Raw genomic sequence first — 7,282 nt, forward strand, 5'->3', positions numbered from 1 at the left:
TAAGTTTTGCGGTGGCAATTTTAATCTGTATTAGTAATTTTAAAATTTTTTGTTTCTAAAATAGAGGAACCTATTATCATAAAAAAGGGAGGTAAATTATTTAATTTTAAAAAGTACATAAAAATAAATTATTGTATTTTAAAAAGTATATAAAGATAAATTATTATATTTTTTATAAAAAGATAATTTGTTCATTTTTAAAATCACAGCAGAGTTTATTGCAATTTTTTCTTAAACAAAAATAATTAAAATGTGGTCGAAAAAGACATCACGACTTGTTGATACATGAGATAATTAATTATATTTTTGACAATTTTTTGATTATTATTCAGAGGAGGAAAACAACAGGGGTTTGTTTCTTTAAATCGGGTGATTGTTGGAAGGGGGTGGGTAAGCATTTAGTGAGGAGGTGGAGTGGAAACCTGGTTGAGCGGTGACTATTCAATTGAAGAGAGAGAGTATTTGTGTGTGTATTTGTGTGTGTATTTGTGTGTATGTATCCTCTTTTTCCAGCCTTCCACGTCGAATTTATGATTCAACTACTTCCCAGCATTGTAGTCAAGAGGCTTTGACTCTGTTCCAGTGTCTTCCAAACCTCATACACTCGGCAGAAGCTATTATGACATGCTGAATATGTATACCTATATAAAATATTTATACAACATGTTGCTCAACACAGCCTGACTCTGTAATATATGGGAAGGAGGTCAAAGTTACACTGTATTACTGTGTAATTTATAAAGATAGTGAACGAAAAAAAGATGTTAAAATTGAGTTTTATTTTCTATTTAATAATAATAGTAGTAGGCTTCTTATATAATAGGCTTAAATGCATTTTTTATTTTATAATTTAGGTCATCTTCCGTTTTTATCATTTAATTTTCTATGATAGCATTTTGGGCTTGCCTCTTTTTAATTTTTGTAATTTTAATTCTTTTTCCGGAAACTAGTTCACTCTTCTTACTGAAATACATGTGTCTCTTACGTGACTTTTTAAAATTGAGGTTTTTAATTGTTCCTATTGACCCATTTCTGCCAGCACTTTTATCTTTTAACTTTTTAAGGTAACATTTTGGTCTTGTATCATTTTAAACTTCGCAATTTCGATTATTTTTTGTCGGAGTTCACCCTTCTGGCCAATAGAAGTGAACTCCGACAAACAAAATGGCTCAAATTGCCAAAATTTAAAAGATACAAACGAAAATACTATCCTAAAATGCTAAAAAACGAAAATATCAAATGACTTAAACTACGAAAACCAAAATGCATTTAGTCATATTCAAAATGCACCATAAGATTTACAATAGAGTTCCTTGGACTCGACTACACTTTACTCACAACCTAAGATATTGCTTGCAAAAAAGGAGACCCGTCCGAGACCAGTTAACGGATCGCTCCTCTACACCTACCGTAGCGAAAGTAGAATCTTAATGAATTTACTCAAATTTTGGCCAAGAGCTACCAACTTCCTTGAATTCTTAGTCGAGTAAGCCTACCAATAGCAGGAGCAATGTCCAGTTCAACCTTGAAGCTGCATAAAGAGCAGGTCCAACAAATCGAGATTCAATTTTTTGAAAAAAAGAGAAGATCGGTCTTGATACTTTGAAAGAAAGAGTCACAAATTTCGTTAACCATAGAATTTAGTGAGCGGCGCCAAATCTTTCTTTGGATTGCTTCTTTCGCCTCTTTCTCCGTCAAAGTGCCTATGGTACCAGTTCATATTTGGTTACTCGAAGCTCATGTAGAGGCACCTACGGCAGGATCCGTCATCTTGGTAGGAATTCCTTTAAAATTGGGAACCTACGAGTTTCTAAGATTTTCAATACCCATGTTTCCCAAAGCAACACTTTGTTCCACTCCTTTCATTTACACTACAAGCGTGATTGCTATAATATATACGAGCACAACCAATAGCTATTCGAACTCCTTTTACTTGTCGGAGTGCATCTTAGATCTGTTGATTATGTTATGGCCGGAGTCCTATTCACGGCGACCTGGTTGAATTGCGAGAAGCTGTAGGTATTATTGTAGGCCAATGGTGCCAAATTACTTATTAGTCCATGTGAATTATGCCCATGAAAACAAAGATCTATCATATTACAATAATTCATGCAAGACTAAAATTTTTAGCATTTTGTGTGGAAGAAAATTCCCTCATAATTTTTCATCCACATGTAATATCATTAAAATCCCCAATTATCATCCATTTGTTGTCCCCAATTAGGTCAGAGAATAAGACATAAATCATTCCATATCTGGGCTTGTAGTGCCGCTTGTGGATGATTGTAAACTCAAATGGATGGTCGCTATTCCTATGCTCTATTTCCAGGCGAGCCATTCTAGCAGTCATTTGAACCTGTTTGACATGTGTATCTACTGAGTTCCATAAAGCCCATATCTAACCTAAATAATCCATGGAGGATATGATAGTTGAATCTGTAAAAGGTAAACGTTGAATAACACTGTTAGCCCTGTCTGCCTGCATCCTAGTATCTAGAATAATAAGAATATGAGGATTTGCTCTGTGAACAAGGTCTCTAGAAATCATTAGAATTTCTGGGCACCCAGCCTCCTACAGCGGGTAAATATTTCGTGCAAGGGAGAAAGTCGAAAAGTACTCGATTGTGGGTCGTCGGTGATAGGTAGGATGCGAAATGACAGACGTAGAATAGACTTTCAAATGCTGGTAGTGAGCTACTAGGATATGATCGAACGATGCGGATTCCGAGGAGAAAGAAAGTCAATTGTTGCACTGAGTGAATAACAAGATCAGGCGCTGTTCCCAAATTTCCTTAACTTTACTCCAATTTAACAGTTGAACTAAAATTATAATATTTTGAAGAAATTATGGACCAAAATCGTATCTCAAAATATAGAAGTAGCAAAATTAATTTTAACCCTAAATATATGGACCAAGAATGCAATTTACCTACTCAAACCCTAGGAGGTTTGTGGCTTATCTATTAGGCCAGCCCAATCCAACCTAGCCCAGTGTTAATTAACAAATTTTCATACCTACATGCCCAGCATAAATTAGCCCAGTGTTGTTTTTTTTTTTTTTTTGGTAAATGTAAGTTTCATTAATAAAACAAGATCGTACAGTACAACAGTGCTCAACTAGTGATTTCTCCCTCAGCAAGCCAAGTGATACCCATAATATATATAACGCACATGAACTAACAGAACGAGATAAATTAACACTAATAATCCTTTGTCTAATATCTTCCATAATAATGGTGGCTATGATATTCGGTAATCGCTCTGGATGCTCAAAGCGTCTCAAATTTCATTCCCTCCAAATGTGGAAAATACAAGCAGCCAGGAGTGCACCATAAGCCAAGTTAATGATATGTTTTTCTCTCCATTTCCTTGCAGCCCACTCAACATCCCGTGACCACTCTCTATTAGGCCATTCAAACCGAACAATCCGCCAAATCGCTGTCAGGCATCTTCTAGCATAACGGCATCGAAAGAATAGATGAGTATGTGTCTACATTGCGCCCTCATCACATAATATACAGGCGCCTAGGTATGATAGCCATAGTTTATCAGATATGGATAGTTTCCCTAAAATCACAAGCCATAGGATAAAATTATGCCTGGGGATCTTTAGGGAACCCGAGAGTAGTGAATACCAACCTACCTTGGGTCCCGGTGGGTCCAATAGCCTGTAAAGAGATGCAACTGTAGGTCGTCCCGTCTCAAATCGCCAAATAATGCGATATATCCCGCTATGAATTATTGGCAATGCATGCAAAATCTCCAAGCACTCAATGTCCATAATGAGAGGCCAATGCCATTGCCTCTCTATAATAACACTGCTGAGCTTGTCCGCCGTCTGAAACCCAAGCATACGTGGACCTTGTGGGAATCTCTCAAGACCAAGGTGATGCCATGGATCATGCCACAGATAAAATGAATTCCCATCACCAATCTGATAGTCCATCATCGATCGAAGCAAGGGGCGTAGACGAAGGAGTTTCCTCCAGCCCCACGAACCCCCATTGTCAGTGATCGTCCATACAGATTTATCACGTAAGCGCCCGTTATATAACCATTCTACCCAAATTGATGTTCTATCACATCGAATAACATCACATAGCTTTTTGCTCATCAATGCACGGTTTAAAGTAGCGATGTCCCGTAGGCCCTGACTCCCCTCCAACGCCAGCCTACAGACATCCCTCCATGCTACTTTGGCATATCCATTAGTCCATGTGCCCTTCCACAGAAAAGCTCTCAGACGCTTCTCAATCTCTCTTATAACACCTTTAGGTAGGATGAATATAGAAGCCCAATATATACTTAATGCCGCCATAAGGACGGATTTAATAATATGTACCCTCCCAATATACGATAATCTCATTCCTTTACAATCTTTAATGCATCGATCAATTTTCAATAATAAAGGCTGGCAATCTGTTAACGATAATCTAGAGGAAAGTAGAGAAAGTCCTAAGTACCTCATCGGAGATGCCCTTTCTAGAAGCCGAGCATCTCTAACAGCTGCTCCCGTAGCTCCCATATCTCTAGCATCTCTAATAGCCCAGCGTTGTTATATCCTTGTAAGTCCCCCCCCCCCAACACACACAAGAATTTTTGGTTAATTTGAGAATTTTTGCATTTAACCTCACAGTTTATCCTATGTGGTAAATGGTGTATTAGCACATACATATTTTTCAATTTCTCAATGCATGAAGTAAATATTCAATTATTAATTCATTCCTATATTTAGTTTTAATTTAGGTAAATGCTTCATTCGATTCTTTAAATGTTTTGTTTAAATCACTTTACTTTCTTATATTCATTTATTTACTTTAGCATTGTTAAACTTTAGTTTTTATCTCATTTGGTTCTTTTGACCATTTTTCGACAAAAATCTAGTTGGATTTTGATTCATTAGAGGATGAAATGATTAATTTAAGTTTAATTTTATTACTTTAATCCTTTAAATTTATAAAATTATCAAATTAATTCTTTTTTAAATAAAAAATATTTTTTTAATATTTTTTATGTTGATGTATTGTAATTACCTTATATTGATAATGAAAACTTGAAACTCTTATGAACGTAATAATAATATATTGTTTAATTTAAAATAGACAGTCTTTCTTTCTGAAGTTTAAAAAAAATAAAATTATGAATAAATTTTATAAAACTTAATGTGAAAATAAAATAAAAAAAAACTAAGTCAGTCATTTTTTTTTTCAAGAGTTAAAGATAAGTTTAAAAGAGTTAAAACTTAACAATATTTATTAGATGTTTGGATTTTCGAACAAAAAATTGATAGATTATACTTTTTAAGTAGATTATTTGGTGGATTTTATACACATAAAGTTCAATTTAAGAGGTTTCTAAATATATAATTCCATTTTATAGAAAAAAATTCTGTAAAAATCTATTAAAATGAATTATATATATATAATATATATATGAAATCCATCGAATAATTTAATAAAAAGTACATTCCACCAACTTTTTCTTTAAAATCATAGTTGTTAATATTTAATAAATATTATGTAGATTTAATTTTATTAGACATATCTTTAACTCCTAAAATTAAGGAATAGACTCAAAAAATTTTATTATGTTTTTAGATTAGATAACTTTATAAAATTTGTTTATAATTTTGATTTTTTTGTCACTTTTGAAAATAAAAAAGAAAAAGAGAGGGTATTTTATTTTTAATTAATCAATATGTTATTATTATGTTCACAAGAGTTAAAAGATTTAATTTTTCATACAAGATGATTACATCATCTTCACCATATAAAAATATAAAAAAAAATAGTTTCCGTTCTGAAAAAAATGACTAATTTGATCAATTTACAAACTTAAGGGACTAAAGTGATTAAATCAAATTTAAATTGATCGTTTTACCCTTCAAAAAGTCAAACTCCAACCACATTTTCATCTGAAAATGGTCAAAAAAAATTCAAATTAAGACAAAAATTAAAATCTAAAAATACTAAAATCAAAAATAAATTTGAAAAACTAAAATAATTCTAAAAAAAAATTAAAACTAAATATAACACTTACCCTTTAAGCATAGAGGCTCTGTTTACCAATTTAAATCATATCCAACTTAATAATTCAGTCTAATCATTACCAAATATTGAAGCCCACTTGTTTTATTAGTTTGTGTTTTCATTTTATCCGACCTGTGGGTCTGTTTGTTTGTGATTTCAGTTTCAGTTGTCAAATTTTGGAACATAATTAAAGTGAAAATATATTTATTTATACATAATATTATTAAAAATATATTATTTTGACACGACAGTTTAATAGAAATATAATTTTATTAACTAATTCAAACTTATTTTCTATACTATTATAAAAAAAAAAAAAAAACTTTCACACTTACAAACATCGATTAGTGACATCATTGCACTAATTTTTTTGTGAAGTAAAAGATGCACTTCAACTAATAAGAAACTACTTAATCAACTTCTTGAATTTTACGTTACGTCATAAATTAGTTTTTTTTTTTAATTGTAATATATTGATTTATATATTTTACTCTTATGCATAATATATTTTAAAATTCAAAAAATTATTTATTATATACACGTAAGAGCAGCGTGCGCAACGGCTAGTATTTTAAATAAAGACTTTCACTAAATTAAAAATACATATTTTTCATTAAAAACTAAAAATTACACAAAACCCCCTGCACTCCTACTAATTAAACAGCAGGTGCAAGCAACCACCGCCACCCAACACTAGCCTCCGCCCATTGCCCCATTCCTCCGGACCTTGCTGGCCGCTGTTAACGACCCAAAACCCTCCGCCGATGGTTCATACTGGGCTAAGAACCAACTACTAACACAACCACACTCGCTAAACCCACTGTTTTTTAGCCTTATTCACGAATAAATGATCCAAGTCCCAAAATCCAATCTATACAAACCTGAGCTGCAGTCACTCAAGCATCTTTAGATTCTCAAGCTCACAAAACAAGAAAGTGATAGGGACCCAGAAGGAATCTCATATAAACAATAACAATAATTAATATACATTTAGATAGAAATAGAATCGTACTTTATATTGAGAAGGATTTTGTTGCTTAGTTTAATTTTTTAAGGATAATTATGCATGTGATTTGGAAAATTATAATACCTATTCTTAATATTTATTTTCGTTCAACAAGTAGATTCTTTTGGAATAGGTGATTAAAAACCCAATTAGTTTATGGTTTTTGAGAATTATTAATCAATCTTTTATTCAAGTAATATTACCTGATGAATATGGTAAATATTCGTCCTTAATATATGTGTCTGTT

This window comes from Sesamum indicum, linkage group LG6 (assembly GCF_026168435.1).
Source record: "Sesamum indicum cultivar Baizhima isolate 11 linkage group LG6, ASM2616843v1, whole genome shotgun sequence".
Taxonomy (NCBI): Eukaryota; Viridiplantae; Streptophyta; class Magnoliopsida; order Lamiales; family Pedaliaceae; genus Sesamum; species Sesamum indicum.